Source organism: Podarcis bocagei, assembly GCF_964188305.1.
Source record: "Podarcis bocagei genome assembly, chromosome: 1".
In the NCBI taxonomy this organism is placed as follows: Eukaryota; Metazoa; Chordata; class Lepidosauria; order Squamata; family Lacertidae; genus Podarcis; species Podarcis bocagei.
In genome coordinates this window covers 19407033-19424428 of record NC_138125.1, presented here as the reverse complement: position 1 = coordinate 19424428, position 17396 = coordinate 19407033, and the positions used below count along the sequence as shown (strand labels likewise).

Below are 17396 nucleotides of genomic sequence, written 5' to 3'. Positions count from 1 at the left end.
TGTCCTGTAGGGAGTGAGCACCGACCTGTGGAACACCGGATGCATCCTGGAACCCTCCGGGAGCACCAGCCTGAAAGCTACTGGGTTGATCTGCGCTTCGACTTGGTATGGACCGAGTTGCTTGTGCCCCAACTTCTTTTTGGCTAACGATCTGGTCGGCACTGCGTGGGCTGCCAACCAGACCCAGTCTCCCACTCGGATCTCTTCGCCAACCCGCCTGTGCTTGTCCGCTTGCACCTTGTATGCGTGCTTCGCTAGCTCCAGCTGCCGTCGGAGTTGATCGTGGACCTCCTGCAACTCAGACGCAAAAGCGTCCGCCGTCTGCGGTTCCCCTTCCCCCACTCTGTCCAGTCCCGGGAAGGTTCTGGGATTCCTCCCATTGTTGGCGAAGAACGGTGTCACCCCTGTGGACACGTGCTTCGTGTTGTTGTAGGCGAACTCGGCGAGCGGCAGGTAATCCACCCACGTCGCAGGCTGTTGATTGGCATAGCATCTCAGGTACTGCTGCATGATGGCATTGACCCTCTCCGCTTGCCCGTTGGTCTGCGGGTGTCTCGCTGATGTCAGGTTGATTTTGACGTTCAGGAAGCCCATCAGCTTCTGCCAGAAATTCGAGATGAACTGGCGACCGCGGTCGGACAGTATAGACCGCGGCAGCCCGTGCACTTTGAACACGTGATCTATGAACAGTTTGGCTGTTTGTTCTGCCGTGGCCACCTTCGCACACGGTATGAAGTGTGCCATCTTGGTGAACAAGTCCACCACCACTAGTACAGCCGTCTTGCCTCTCGAGCTGGGTAGATCCGTGACAAAGTCCAGGGCCACCCTCTCCCACGGTTCAAACGGCGTTTGCAGCGGTTCGAGCAGTCCCGCCGGTGGTTTGTGCACCGGCTTGGCCCTCTGGCAGGTGTCGCACCTCGCGACGTAGTCCGCGACTTCCCCTCTCAGTCTGGGCCACCAAAAGTCCCTTGCGACTAATTCCACCGTTTTTTCCGTGCCAAAGTGCCCGGCCGTGGGTGCGTCGTGCAACTGCTGCAGTACCTTGGCGCGAAGTTCATCTCCAGGCACGTAGATGGCCCCTTTACGTAAGAGCAAGCCGTCCCGTATCTGGAACTCGTCGCTCTTCGCCGTGCCCTTGTGCACCTCGGCCATCTTCGCCTGCGCGAATGAGTCGTCCTGCAACGCCCGCCGCACCGCCTCCAGGTCCACTGTGGCTGAAGCGCACGCCCACGCTGTTGGCGCGAAGATGTGCATGGCTGCCGCTGGCGTCGCCTCTTCGAGGTATTGCAGTTTTCGGGACAGTGCATCCGCCATGATGTTGGTGTCGCCTGGGACGTACTCTATTCGGAAATCGAAGTCAGCAAAGAACTCCGCCCAACGTATCTGCCTCTGGTTCAGGAACTTCGCCGTGCGCCAGTGCTCCAGATTCTTGTGGTCCGTGCAGACCTGCACCGTGTGCTTGGCGCCGATCAGGAAGTGCCTCCATGCTTTGAATGCTGCATGAATGGCAAGCAACTCCCTGTCCCAGATGGTGTAGTTCTGCTCCGACTTGCTGAGCTTTCTGGAGTAGAACGCTCCCGGTCTCCAGACCCCCTGTGGGTCCCTCTGCAGCAGGACAGCTCCCACTGCTCTATCGGACGCGTCTGTCTCTACCCGCATCGGTCTGCTGGGGTCGATATGCAGCAGTTGCTCTTCCGACGCGAAGAGACGCTTGAGTGCCTGAAAGGACTGCTCTGCCTGCTCCGTCCAGATGAATTTCTTTTTCTTGGAGCTTAGCGTGTCCGTAATAGCCGCCGTCTGCATCGCGAACCCTTTGATAAACTTGCGATAGAAGTTGGCGAAGCCGACAAACCGCTGGACCTCCTTCCGGTTGCGCGGGCTCTTCCAATCCAACACCGCTCGCACCTTGGCGCTGTCCATGGCTAGCCCCTTGTCCGACAACTTGTAACCCAAGAAATCCACCTCCGTCGTGTCGAACTGGCACTTCTCCAGTTTGGCGTACAGTCTATGCTGCTGCAACCTCTCCAGCACCTCCCGAACGTCTTGGTCATGCGCTTGCTGCGACTCGGAGAATATCAGGATGTCATCCAGAAAGCAGACGCACTTCTTGTAGAGGAGTCCCGCCAACACATGATGCATGAAAGCTTGAAAACAGTGAGAACCGTTTTGCAATCCAAACGGCATCACTCTGTACTCGTAGGTGCCCAGAGGCGTGAACATGGCTGTCTTCCACTCATCGCCCTCCCTCATGCGGATGAGATTGTACGCCCCTCGCAGGTCCAACTTGGTAAACACGCGTCCCTTGCGCACCGTCGCCAGTAGGTCGTCAATCCTGGGCATGGGGAAATCAGAGGGCTTGGTCATCTTGTTCAAGAGGCGAAAATCCACCACCAGCCTCTTTTGGGGCGTGTCCTTCTTCTTCACAAAGAAAACAGGACTGCCCCCTACTGCCCTGGACTCCCGGATGAAACCGCGCTCCAAATTGTGATCTATGAACTGTTTGAGTTCCTGTAGTTCATCCTCAGACATGGAATACAGCCTCCCCTTCGGTAGCGTCGCCCCTGGTAGGAGGTCAATCTTGCAGTCATATTGCCTGTGCGGTGGTAACTTGTCTGCCTCCTTCTCGCAGAAGACCTCCAGAAAGTCTGCGTATTTGTGGGGGACTGCTTGCAACGTTCCCAACTGCAGTTGTGATTCCTCCTCCTCTCCCTCCTGTCCGGGCAGGATGCAGTGTTCTGCGCAGTAAGAGGAGCCGAAGATCAGCTGTCGCTGGTACCAAGCCAGTGTCGGACTGTGCCTGTCCAGCCAACTCATGCCCAACACAATGGGTGTGTCCGACAGTCGTGTGACGTTAAAACTGATGACTTCCCTGTGGTTGCCAAGGCGCATCACCATTGGCGGCGTTTGCTTCACCACCTGCCCCCCCCCAGCAACTCTCTGCCATCCACTGTGACGACTTGCAGGGGCAGAGTGGCCGGCAATAGCTGTATAGCGTGCTGCTCCACAAAATCCTGTGCTATAAAGTCTGCGTTGCTTCCAGAATCCACAGAAAGCGGGACTTCGATAGTGACGCCATCGGGCAGCTGGAGAGATGCTGTGAGTTGCACTACTGGTTTGGGTGGGAGGGGGTCTGTGGGTTGCAAGATCGCTGGGGACTGCTTCAGTGATGCGTCTGGCTGGGCCCCAGTGCCTCTGTCTCCAGCCAGACATCGTCGTTTCCCTGCTGGTGTTCGCTGTGTTGCGTGGCCGCTTTCACCGTTGCGGAGGCTGCAGTGTGCTTGGAGCTCCTCTGGGGACACTCTTTCGCCAAGTGTTGAGAGCTGTCGCATATATAACACTTCCTGGTCCCTCTAGGAGGTTTAGTCTTGACTGCCTCCGGTGCAGGGGCTCTGGTAGCTGACTGAGCCCTGGCTCCTCCCACCTCCATAGGTTCCACTCCCCCTCCTGGCGGAGGTGTAGATTGCGCACGCGTAGCGTCCCTGGGAACGAAAGAGAAACTTCTCGCTGCTTCGCGCCCTCCACGTCCTTCGTCTCTGCACCACGGACGTTCTTCCAGCCTCACCCCCACAGTCAGCGCCCTTTGGACCACCTCCTGCGTGCTCCGGGGCCTCTCCCCCCTCGCAATTTCGTCTTTAACAGCACTGCTTAATCCCTCCCAGAAGAGGTCTCTGACTGGGGGCGAATCCCGGTCCCATTCCAAGGCACTGACCAGCGCAAAAAAGCGGGCGTGATACTGGCGTACGCTCGCCCTCCCTTGTTTCAGTCCATGAATCTCCCGTCGGGCAAGATCCACGTCAATGGTAGATAAAAAGCACGCATCCATCGCTTTGATAAAGGCATCTGCATTCTGAAGCGCCGGATCTTTATCCCTCCACAAATTGCGTAGCCACGCTTTAGCATCCCCATGCAAATGGGATAGTATAAACCCCACTTTCTCTTCCTCATCCCTAAAGTCTTTCGCCAGCAGTTGCAGTGCGCACATTACGTCTGCTCGAAAATTGGGGTACTGTTGTAAATTCCCATCGAAGTGAGCCACAAGCCCTCCTGCTCTCCGTGCCAACCCAACCCCCTCCGGTCTGGGTCCTGGCTGCCCATGCTTAACCAATGCTTCAAACCTGGCGTGGAGATCTCTGTAGGCGGCTGCCGCATCCTCCCTTTTCTTGGATGCCTGTACCTCCGCGTTCAATTGGGTCACTGCCTGTTGCAGCGCTGAAATTTTCTCTGCTTCCGTCATCTCTGCCAACCGTTGTGAGCTCGCTCCCAAACACCAATTTCCTCCTCTCGCTGCTTCTGCCTCCGCTGCGAGGTATCAGGTGTCCGAAGCTTAAAGGAGACGGGTCTTACTGTCAGGGCTGCCACTCAGTCCCAGCTCACATAGGACCACGTTAGCCAGCGTTCAGGTTAAAAGAGTCTTTATTGGATTACAGCTTCCATTTCCAAACTGCAATATGCAGCCCTACTTCTTCTAGGTCAGACCGGCGAAGACCCGTCTGAGTCTCCGCCTCTAGCACACCAGCTTAATACCCTAGCCTTGCTCCACCTCCTGCGCCTTTCCCTCCGTCTCTGGGTCCTTCTGCCCCCCGGGGTCTCCTTTTTCCTACTCTCTTCTGACGCGGACCCCCCTGACCCTTCCGCCTCCTTGCGGCGGGCTTTGGGACCTGGTTCACTCTCTGGGCTGCTTACTGCGCCAGCTTCCGCTACATTTGAACTTGGCGCGCGCGCCCAACTCTCAACCTTCCTCTTGATCGTTTCGTCGCTCCCCGAGGTGGGCGTGACTACTCCTGACTCATGCCCTCCCTCCTTCTGAAAGCCTCCGGAACCCGATATCTGGTCCCCTTTCTCCCCGCTGTTCCCGTCTGGGTACGTGGGTCCCGATCTCCAACTGCTGCTCTCTGATTCCTCTCTGGACCCTTCTTCCTGGGGTGTCCCCCTGCTTTCCCCCCTTGCTCTGACTGCTGGCGCTCCCTTCTGGGAATCCTCGGACTCACTGGATAAGCTCGGCGATCTCGGTTCGTCATCCCCACTCATCTTTCCTTCGTATTCCTCCCCCTCGCTCTCTGTCTCCTCCCTTCTCTGCGTCTCTGCTTCTGAACCCCTGACAAATAATAATAATGGTTTTAACAAAAACAGCACATGTAAGAGGCAACACTGGATCCATGACTGAAAATAAAACAATACCTGGAAGCCAGTGGAGTTTGGATTGGGATGTTGCAAAGCTGAAGCAGGCTGATATTTGTGGATATTATTATTATTAATCAATCAATCAATCCATTAATTAATTAATTTTATACACTGCTCTTCATCTGAAGATCTTTTGCCCCACTCATTCCAGGCACAGGTCCACACTGTGTTTGAGTGTTCTCTCTTTTTTTACCCCAAAGCTTTACCCACAAAAGCCAACTCTTTATCACTCAAACAGAGCAAAAGAGCAATTTGCAGAGTGCTGTTTGTTCTGATTCAGCTTTAAAGAGCGGGTCTTCATGGGGGGAAATGCGGAGAAGGAAAAAAAAAAGAATGCTCAGACATGAAGCTTTAAAGCACAGGCTGTTCCTGGAAAGCGCAGAGCAAATCTAAGTGTGGAGAAGCCCTTAACCCTTGGGAGCCCATTGACAGAAGCTGTGTGGCTATTTGTGGACTGCAGCTGGGGTGTGTTATGTGCATGAATGATGACTGAATGCACCATAGACTCATAGCCTTGGGAGGGACCATGAGGATCATCTTGTCCAACCCCCTGCGATGCTGGAATCTCAACTAAATGTGTCTGTGTGTCCATGTGATATGAGAAGTTTTAAATATGGCTGAGCTGAATGGTTTGTGTTTGGGTGCATTCAAAGCAGGGCTGCCAACTTGAATAAAATACTGTGGAGCCCAGGTAAGCCAGATCTCACATAATCAATCACGTGATGCGGCACGCACACACCATTTGAATGGCTATGCCCATTAACTTAGGAGGAGCCCAAGCAGAGATTTTACTTTAAGCTACAGGGATGCGGGTGGTGCTGTGGGTTAAACCACAGAGCCTAGGACTTGCCGATCAGAAGGTCAGCGGTTCGAATCCCCGTGACGGGATGAGCTCCTGTTGCTCAGTCCCTGCTCCTGCCAACCTAGCAGTTCAAAAGCACATCAAAGTACAAGTAGATAAATAGGTACCGCTCTGGAGGGAAGGTAAACAGCATTTCCGTGCGCTGCTCTGGTTCGCCAGAAGCGGCTTAGTCATGCTGGCCACATGACCCGGAAGCTGTACGCCGGCTCCCTCTGCCAGTAAAGCGAGATGAGCACCACAACCCCAGAGTCGGTCACGACTGGACCTAATGGTCAGGGTCCCTTTACCTTTATAGTGGGCAGGAGAAATTTTGGGTATAAAAATAAATGACAAAAAGAGTGAAGGAAATAGAAGGACCACAGGAATTTAGTGCACACAAATTCTCTGTACGGAGATCTTGCATTTCAGAATTTAGAAAGAAAATGATTCGCCGGCTCTTAAACCGCAGCTTGAAATGTATTATTTTCGTAAACTCCTGATTCCGAGTGGAAGCCGTGCATCAGTCCAGAACATCTGCATTTCCGCAGATAGATATAGGTAGGCTGAGAAAGCGATCAGACTAGCATCTGTATATTTGGCAGACGTTCAGCCATTCTGCGGTCTCCTCTTTCACCGCTTTTCTCTTTCTTCTGCTGTACCGCGAAGGGACCCGAGAACCCGTGGAGATTTGGGAAGGATCGGAAAAGAACATGTTGAAGGCTGTGCTGACAACTACGAAGTTGAAGCAGATGAAAGCCAACTGCTCATTATGCAGCGGAGAACTGGAGTTTTGAGAAATCTGACTCTGGCTGAAAGTATTGCTTATTTAAAGGGCCGGTGTTGGGTAACAATATACTCCTCGCTATCGCATCCTTTATGAAAATCCTGCGTGGCTGGTCAATGTTATTCGGACTAACAGAAAACTTAATGGTCAAGAGAAGAATTGAACTACCTGCATGTAGGGTTTTCCCCGCCCGCCCCCAGTCCAATGTGCAGGGAGTTTGAGTTTTGTTTCAAGGAAGAACATTTATATATGAAACTCTCCAGCTGAAACCTGAAATAGTATCCGCTAGAAAGCTGGTTCTAGCTGGGAATGGGCCATTGCTTAGTGGAAGAGTACATGCTATGCTTTGCATACAGAAGGTCCCAGGTACAATTCTGGCAACTCTTGGGAAAGACCGTGAGTCCTGAAATGGCTACTTTTGTTATGTTATTGTCATGTTTTTCATATTGAAAGCCATCTTGAGCATGGTTTGAACAGTGGAAAGTCAGCATACAAATAAACTTATGTATGCATATATGTCTGCTATGCTGTAAGTAATACAGAACCAGGTAGCCCAATGCTCTTTATTTTTTTTAAAAAAGTCTTTTTTATTAAAAGTTTTCAGCATAAAATACAATGAAAGCCAAACTAATCTAAAGAAATTAAATAGAAAAGAAGCAATAATAAGCAAAAGAAGAAAATAAAGAAGAAGAAGAGAAGAGAAGAGAAGAGAAGAGAAGAGAAGAGAAGAGAAAAGAAGAGGTCTTCAGGTGTCCCAATTTTCTAGGGACAATTCTTTGTGTATTGTGGGTAAGCTTGAGGGGCAGAATAAAATTACCTTAGAAGAAGCTCCGTAAAGACCACGGGCCGCAGATCCTATTTTCCAGATTTCTGATACGATCCTGGAACGTCCTGTTTTTCTTTAGTACGTTCCTATTTTCATCAGAGAAATGTTGGAGGGTATGGAAGAGAAAGAAGAGAAAATAAACACAAGGCCCTCTGTTACAATTATATCTTAACACTTATTCCACACATAGGAAAGTGAACCTTCCCAGCTTTCACCTGGGAGCTTTCCTCTCTTCTCCCAGCCTCCCACAGGGCCCTTCATCTTCTGTCCTCGATGGACTAATGTTCTGACTCAATATAAACCAGTTTCTTACATTCCTGCATATATGGTGTTTCCAATCTGGCTTTGTTTTAGATGGCATGTATATTCCAGTCCTATGTCTGTTTACTCAGAAAAGAAAGTTCCTTGGGAGCCCTGGGAATTACTTCCATGTAAGCATGAACAGCTGTAGTTCACAACAGGTAGATTCTTTTTCAAAACACCGTGGTGGATACCAATTTGGCTTTGTAAAAGGAGCCAAGAAATCTGGAGAAGCAAGCTAGATCTTGTTCTGTCTCATCAGCATCAGCAAAACTGTCAGCTATATTTTCATTGCAACATTTTTATTACATCTGATGATTTATTATTTCTTCATTATCTTTTTTTTTAAAGAAAAAGTAATGTGGCCTAGACCAAATTGAAGATGTGCTTCCAAAATATATATAAACATGAGCAACATAAAATGTACCAATAATCTGACCTTGCCGATCCTGCCCTAATTGCCCCCAAATTATTTTAATAACCCATAATAACTCAGCATCTCTCTACAGCAGGACATAAATTAAAGATCTAAAAGAGCACAGATTTTTCATTTCCCCCCCCCCAACCTTGCTGGAGAGTCTTGATAAATCAGCTACAGAAAGACCTTTAATTAATGAAGTCTACTGCAGCAATATCCAAAACGTTTGTAGGTGTTTTCCAAATATACAGGAAGATAATCATATGGGACCTGGGAAGTGGCTTGGAAGCAACTGAAGCTGCATCATTGATGAAGGTGCTCAAGTGCTATTAAGGCAGGTGCCATCATTATTGAGTTTGAGAGGTCTGCAAAAGAAAAACCCCTTCATCTATTTACTCAGGCTCTCCCAGATATGTGACCTGGGTAATAGGAATAGTTTTATTGTTGTTTATTTAATTTCTGGGGGTTTTTTATTCTTGTACACCACTTGGATTTTTTTTAAGGATCAAGCACCACTCCGTTATTATGTATTATAAAGATAAGCAGAACTTCTGGGATGGGAGAGAACTGTGTTGGGTGCTTCTTGTGGTCTTTGTGTTCCTAGTAAGCTATTTTGAAGATGGGTGTCATGCCTCAGCTGTGGGTCTCCTCATCAGAGGAGGGCCAGGATGACCCAGACTTACACCAGGCCCCAGGGGGCAAGGAGCCAGAGGCTGAGGAGAGGCCATGAGGTTGAACAGGTCCTAAGCCTGAGGGAGCGGTGGTATCTTAAACAGCATCTCCCTTGGGGACCCTCCAGCTCAATCTGTGAGTGAAACCCCGTGCTTCTGCCTCAAAGTGTTTTAGCCCAACATATAACACCAGTGCTTCCTAAACTTAGGTCTGCAGCTGCTTTTGGATCACAATTCCCATCATCCCTGACCAGCTAGGGATGATGGGAGCTGTAGTCCCAAAAACAGCTGGAGACCCAAGTTTGGGAAACGCCGAATAACACAAAATTCATTAACCAAGTACATTTGTTATATTTTCATGATAATACACCACTCTTCTGTTCATATAGCACTCGTGGTGACTGAGATCAGTTAAAAAGGGTACACTGCAATCACTGTGACAACAGCATGATAAAATACCATTTAAAAATCCAATGCTGTCTAATGCAGAAGTCAATAAAATCTATTACATGCTATTTAACAACTTACGGAAACGTTTGGTGGATTCCTGGGAGTCCCATTCTGACACTCACTATCTGGCATAAGTGAAGGCGCAAGGAGGGAGGGAGAGTGGGCCCAAAGGTGCCAACTCCACCCTCCATCCGAGGACAATTCGCCAAGGACAACTGTTTGCAGGGAGCAGGGAGCCTCCTGCACTCATGGAAGCTTTTGCACAGTGGAAAAGCAGGAGCTCTCCATGGTAGAAGGAGCCTCCATGACCACAAGAAGCTTCCCCTCTGCAGACAGTTGCCCTTGAATTCACAGAGGGGGTACAGGCACAGGCAGACTGTGCTGGTCCCATGGGTTTCCGTGAGGCGAGGTCCAAGTCCAGTCTGAGGTCGTGGGAGCAGTATTGAGGCCGTCCGTCAAAGCTGAAGCTGGGTCCAAGGCAGGGAGTTGGGTGAGGTCAGGAGATCCGGCAGGACAGGGTGCAGGCAGGAACTGGCTACCAACAATGTTGCTCCTGCAACTTGGGACTGGGGCTGGCTGGCTTCTATCTGCCCCGAGGCATAGGGTGGCCCCAGTCCACAGGTGACTCACCTCTCCTGGCCTAGAGGCAAGCACTCCTCCTGCAGGAACTTAGAGTCAACCTCAGCCTCCCCTGATGGGGCTGAGAGTGGAGCACCTGCAGGCAATGGGTCCTCCATCATCTCAGGAGCCAGAGCAGACTCAGCTGGTGCCTGCACCTGAGGATCCAGCACAGGTGAGGACCCTTCAGGCTCAAGCCCCTGCCCCAGCTCTGCCAGCCCTGGAGGCGGCAAATCCTGTGCAGGCTGGGATTCCTCAGGTTCAGCCTCCGAGTCCGAATCCCAGGCCACCACACAGACCTAGTACACTCTCCCCCCTCAACATGTTCATCTAAGACAGATAGCAAATGCCTGATTCAGGTTAGATGATGATGATTTTATTTATATGCTGACCATCTGCCTCAGTTGCCTCAGCCACTGAGCGGCTCCCAACAAAATATTAAAAACACAATGAAACATCAATAATTAAAAACTTCCCTTAAGATGTCTTCTAAAATTCAAACATTTGTTTATTTGTTTGACATCTGATGGGATGTCACAGGGCGGATGCCACTACCGAGAAGGCCCTTTGCCTGCTTCCCTATAGCAGTGAAGGAACTAGCAGAAGACCCTCGGAGGAGAACCTCAGTGTCCAGACAGAACGATGAGGGTGGAGACGCTTCAGGTATACTGGGCTGAGGCCATTTAAGACTTTAATGGTTAGCACCAACGCTTTCAATTGTGCTTGGAAACGTACTGGGAGCCAGTGTAGATCCTTTAGGACCGGTGTTATATGGTCCTGGGGGCTGCCCCAGGTGCCAGTCTAGGTGCTGCATTCTGTATTAGTTGTAGTTTCTGAGTCACCTTCAAAGGTAGCCCCACGTAGAGCACATTGTAGTAGTACAGTAGATGACATATCAAGAACTGGAAACAAAGAGGGAAGTTCCATGGTAAGATGATACATTTTCAACCACAACAACAGAAGGTTAAAAGGGAGACAAATATTAAGGGAAATTGTACAAACTGGGAATCCAACTTGACTGAAATGGGGTGGGGGGATAAGTTTGTTAAACCAGCTATGAAGGACCAATGCACTCTAGTTAATTGAAGAAGGCATTTTTTGTCTCTACAAAGTTAGTACAAGATGGATTATTGCTTAATGACATACAGGAAATGTTAAATTAGTTTACTTAACCAACAGCCCCTTCACTTCATCTTATTTTCCCTCTCTCTCCTAGGCATGACATTAAATGCCTTTCTTTTACTCCATTCAATTAAATGCAGTCCTCTTTAATTTAGTTTCACAGGATCAGTGTGAATCTTTTAAGCCGCTAGTTTTCTCTTTTACAGTTACAAATCGGAGGGGGGAGAAACCCGGACCTTGCTGGGCTTGTTGATTTGGAAACAAAATGTTCCATGCCCTCAAAATTGGGGGGGCGGGGTCAGTGTCTGAAGAATTAATTTCAATTTTCTGTCCAGTCAGTTCAACTGGCTGTCCCTTGGGAGATAGAGATTTCACATGGGGACCATGTCATATGTTATGAAGTGGTACAGTAAACCTGAGATTATCACCGAGTTTACACTTGACAAAGAACTATAGCCGATCACAGCTCCCTGACAGATATAACTACATTTGCAAGCATGCATTAATCATATTCACCCTTAAATGTTTGGCTATACACCTAAATATATAAGCTGAATGAGTAAATAGATTCCAGGACTATTTTACATAATAGAACGTGACCAGAGAATGCTATAATCCCAATTGCGATAATACCAGTTGCTGGAGACCACAGGTGGGGTGAGTGCTTTTGTACTCAGATCCTGGGGATGTGGGTGGCGCTGTGGTCTAAACCACTGAGACTTTTGCGCTTGCTGATCGGAAGGTCAGCAGTTCGAATCCCCGCTGCTCTGTCCCAGCTCCTGCCAACCTAGCAGTTCAAAAGCACACCATTGCAAGTAGATAAATAGGTACCACTATGGCAGGAAAGTAAATGGTGTTTCTGTGTGTTCTGGCTTCTGTCACAGTGTTCTTTTGCACCAGAAGCGGTTTAGTCATGCTGGCCACATGACCCGGAAAGCTGTCTGTGGACAAACACTGGCTCCCTCAGCCTAAAAGTGAGATGAGCACCCCAACCCTATAGTCACCTTTGACTAGACTTAACTGTCCAGGGGTCTTTTACCTTTACTCAGATCATGCTTAAGGGTTTCTCACAGGTATTCTCACATTGGCTGCTGTGAAAATAGGATGCTGGACCAAATAAGCAATTGGCCTGATCTAGCAGACTCTTCTTAAGTTCTTATAATTTGAGGAGAGCATTTTAAATGTCGTATCTTCCAGAAATGCATGCCTGTGTGACTGTGCTTCTTCACACAGCACATAGATAAACATTGGTAACAAAACATCCACCAACCTGGATAGTTTTAAAAGAATGTTAGACAACTTTGTGGCTGATAAGGCTATGAATGGCTACTAGAGCCATTATGGCTATGTTCTACCTTCACGGCTAGAGACAGGATGCTTCTGAATGTCAGTTGATAGAAACCATAGGAGAGGAAAGTGTTGCTGCACTACCTGCTTGGGAGCATCCTGCAGGTAACTGGCTGGCCATTGAAGAACAAGATGCTGGACTAGATAGGTCACTGACTTGGTACAGCTGGGTGCTTGTGTTCTCTCCAGATCAAGGGAAGTAATAGTACCACTCTATTCTGCCTTGGTCAGACCACACCAATTGTGGTCCAATTCTGGGCACCACAATTTAAGAAGGATATTGACAAGCTGGTACATGTGCAGAGGAGGGCAGCCAAGATGGTCAAGGGTCTGGAAACCAAGTCTTATGAGGAACAGTTGAAGGGGCTGGGTATGTTTAGCCTGGAAAAGAGGAGAATGAGAGTAGATATGAAAGACATCGTCAAACATCTAAAGGGCTTTCACATGGAAGAGGGAGCAAGCTTGTTTTCTCCTGCTCTGGAGGGTAGGACTCGAACCAATGGCTTTGAGTTACAAGAAAGGTGATTCCACCTAAGCATCAGAAAGCACTTTCTGATGGTAAGAGCTGTTCGACAGTGGAACAGCCTCCCTCAGGAGGTTGTAGACTCTCCTTCCTTGGAGGTTTTGAAGCAGAGGTTAGGTGGCCATCTGCCATGGATGCTTAAGTTGAGATTCCTTCATTTCAGGGGGTTGGACTAGATGACCCTTGGGATCCCTTCCAACTCTATCATTCTATGATTCTTACGCAGCAGAAAAATGAGAGAGCCCCTATGCCAACTTGAGACTAACCAACGTATAACCTTTCACTAAAGTTCAATTGCAAGTGATGAACTGGATTCTAGTCTGCAAAACCTTGTGTTATAAAAGTGGGTTTGTATTTAAAGTGCCTTGCAACTTTGGTAAGTGGGAAGATGATATCTTTTTCCAATGCAAAAGGTCTGGGTTTCAATCACTGGTGCATCCAAGAAGAGCTGGGAAGGATTTCTGTCTGAAAGCCTGGAGATCTGTTGCCAGTCAGTGTTGACAATATTGGGCTAGATGACTTGGTAAACGGCACCTTCTTGGCATTCCTCTGTGATCAAACGGGCTTCCCTTCATTTTCCTCTTGACTGCAAAAGAAATGACACGACTGCACAGCTACCGTGAAAGGATTGCAAGTGTACACAGCACATATCATCACCCATTTGTGCAGTTTATATAACTCAGGAATAAAATATTTGCCCTGAGGGAGAAACGTTGGTGCACCTAATTTCCTGCCTAAGAGCACGGCTTGGTTTTGTTGTTGCTGCTTTTTTAAAAAAAGGAAAGAAAAATCAACGCAGGAAAGAGGAGATTAGATGAGATAAAGTATGGCCGCTTGTACAAGAGTTAGCCCAGCCCCACCCCTAATGAGAAGATGTCAGTGGAAGAAGATTGGAAAAAGTTTAAAGACTACTTACAGAAATACTGTAAAATTAATGAATGTTAGAAAAATGTTGGAATGAAGTTATATGGCTTTAGTAGAAATGTTATAAGGAATTAGGTATAGATAGATAAATAGGGTATTAAAGGGAAAAATAAGGTTAGAATGTGTTAAGATCATTATAGGATAGAAAACAGAGGAAGATGGAGAGGAATTGCTGAAACAATTAACAGAAGTGGAAGACAAAAAGGGAGGTGTGAGGAGGTCGTGGAAACAACTGAATGAAAGATAAGATATTGAAATTGGATTGTGTTTTGAATGGTTTTTGTTTGGTTTGGTTAATTGTTTGTGTTAGTGTTGTGTAGTGTTTTTTGTATTGTATTGTATTGTATTGTTGTAATTTTTTTTTGGTTTTTTGTAGTGTTGTGTTTAAATTGTTGAAAATTAATAAATATTATTTTTTAAAAAAAGAGAGAAGATGATCCCACAGAGCTCCCTTTGCATGGGGGGGGGAGAGAGAGAGAGAGGGAGAGAGAGGGAGAGAACCCTGCTTGCCCAAAGGTCCTGTCTAGTCCAGTTTTCTTTTTTTAAAAAAAAACACAATAATTGCTCAATTTCCACATAACAAATTATCAAACCATATATTCGCCTACATAATTTCACCCCCTCCCCCCCACCCTCCCTCCCCCCCAAACAAGGACTTCCCTCAGCTCCTCTCCCTGATTTTGCCGCACATATTTTCTCTGCATATTATAAAATTGTATATATCCTTACATATCTGTCCATCATGTTATCAACAATAAATTTGTCTATGTTTATTCAAAACCTGCCAAGGAGTCCAGTTCATTTTGTTGTGTTTTTAAATAATTTGTGAAAAGTTCCCATTCCTCCTTGAAGTCACGGTTGTCCTTGTCTCGCAATTTGTATGTCAGTTTAGCCAGTTCTGCATAATTCATCAATTTCTCTTGCCACTGTTCTTGTATTTTTTGCTCTATAAGACTCACTTTTTCCCTCCTAAAAAAGTAAGGGGAAATGTGTGTGTGTGTTATGGAGCGAATGCAGGCTGCGCAGCTATCCCAGAAGCCAGAACAGCAAGAGGGATTGCTGCTTTCACTGTGCAGCGATCCCTCTTGCTGTTCTGGCTTCTGAGATTCAGAATATTTTTTTCCCCTTGTTTTCCTCCTCCAAAAACTAGGTGCGTCTTGTGGTCTGGTGCGTCTTATAGAGCGAAAAAAACGGTATGTTTAAGCATTCTGCCTAGAGAGGACATCTGGTATGGCAAAAGTTTTCCTTTCCTCCTTTCCAGTATATTTTCTGATTTATATTTTCCCAAACATCAAAAACAAAGTTTGCAGCATGTACGCTTATAGCTCTTGGCACCGAGAAACAAATACATACACAGGGAGTCACACACACACACACACTTCCTCTCACAAAATCCTTGAAATGCTGTCAGCTTTGCAATGTAAATGCTTACAGGCTTCCTTGTATTTTCCCCCTACCTAATAACTTTGGATAACTTCCTGTTTACTGTCAGCGCATCTAATGCATATGTCAGGCCGCTGGAGCACCGACAAGATATATGCATTAGACACACATTGATAGCAAAGAGGAAGTTACTTGATTCTGACAGGACAAGAAAATTACCCACAAGTAGTAAAATATAGGGCTGCAATGTGACTGCGTTGGGCTGCAGGACCATGTATCACACAGAGATAACATGGGAATTAAGGAAGTGTGGAAGACGCTGCAAAGGCAGAGCCGGTTATCTTGTCCCTGTGCCCATACATTAACATGCACACCTTGCTTTAATCACATCTGCATCCTGGCAGGCTGTGGAGCGACTCTTTATTGTTAACATGCATTATTATCCACAACCCTCATCCCCACCTGCACAGCCAGCCTGAGCATGTATTATTTTATTATTTTCGTATTTCTTTGCCGGATTAAATGAACCCAAATTGGATTGAATGTAATCTCTATAGGAACCCTTCAGGACCTCGAATCCTTTGTATTATTCCCAACACCTTTACCCCTCCCAAACATCTCATCCATCGCTCTGATTCTGTATCCTACTAAAATGCGTAACCGAAGGGACTGTTGCACAACAGATGGAGTGGCCTTAATTCTGGAAATGCTGGTTAATCAGCATCCATTCCTGTTACTAACATTCTTCAAGAGCCTTGGACGTATCACTTGGGTGGCAGTCTTCCTCACACTCCCATGGAAGTAAGCACCAAACACAGGGGGACTCACTTGCAAATAAACTTGCATGCATCTTATAACACCTCCTTCTGGCAATTCCTGCAGCTGGACTGGTGCTCTGCTTTCCTTTGGACCACCTCAGCAAGGCTGAGAGGTGGATCTTGTTGTCTGGACAGCCTAGGAGTTCCATACACACTGCCCAGGCTTGTGTCCCAGGGAGGTACCTTGGCTGCTGCTAAAGCACCAAAGTGCAACACCAGAGGCGGCAGCTACGAGTTACTGCTCTCTGCAGCCACAGCAGGCGCTGTGATTCTCCCCAGAGGGAGCATCTCCATTGTTTCTTAAGACAGACGGATGCCAACAGTTGCACTGCCCATTTTTCCTGAGCCCGGTTTCTCTGGCAGGCTCCCAGTACGTTTCTGAGCACAATTCAAAGTGTTGGTGATGACCTTTAAAGCCCTAAACGGCCTCGGTCCAGTATACCTGAAGGAGCATCTCCACCCCCATCGTTCTGCCCAGACACTGAGGTCCAGTGCCGAGGGCCTTCTGGCAGTTCCCTCGCTGCGAGAAGCCAAGTTACAGGGAACCAGGCAGAGGGCCTTCTCAGGAGTGGCACCCATCCTGTGGAACACCCTCCCACCAGATGTCAAAGAGAAAAACAACTACCAGACTTTTAGAAGACATCTGAAGGCAGCCTTGTTTAGGGAAGCTTTTAATGTTTAATAGGTTATTGCATTTTAATATTATGTTGGAAGCCTCCCAGAGTGGCTGGGGAAACCCAGCCAGATGGGCGGGGTATAAATAAATTATTATTATTATCATTATCATTATCATTATCATTATCATTATCATTACCAGTGTCTACTATACGTCTTCACCTCTTTCTGTGAGATAAACTATTCCCAATCCTTAAAAAGTATGAATTAATGCACCTGCTTGTGCTGTGACACTAGCGTAGCACAACAGGGAGGCTGCCAATGGCACTGTTGAAGGCAATATTTCTCTGAATACTGGCTGCTGGGAATCACAGGTGCTGTTGTGCTCAGGTTGTGCTTGTGGCCTTCCCATGAGCATCTTGTACAGAACTGGACCAGATCAGCCTTTGGCCAGATGCATCAGGGTGCTCTGGTGGGTTGTATCCAACAAATCTATGCTTATTGAAATGAATGAACCTAAGTCAGTCACGTCCATTGATTCCAATGGCTCTACACTGGATGTTTGCACCATCTAG

At 47.8% G+C, this 17396-nt stretch overlaps 1 long non-coding RNA gene across 1 annotated transcript; it reads right to left on the bottom strand.

The window, feature by feature from the left end:
• Nucleotides 1-5995: 5995 nt before the first annotated feature.
• On the bottom strand, nt 5996-8037 carry LOC308585273. The gene is made up of 3 exons (XR_014007210.1): nt 7946-8037; nt 7624-7718; nt 5996-6330 (listed from the first exon to the last, which is right to left on the bottom strand). It is a non-coding gene; the product is annotated as an uncharacterized lncRNA (long non-coding RNA).
• Nucleotides 8038-17396: the final 9359 nt, after the last annotated feature.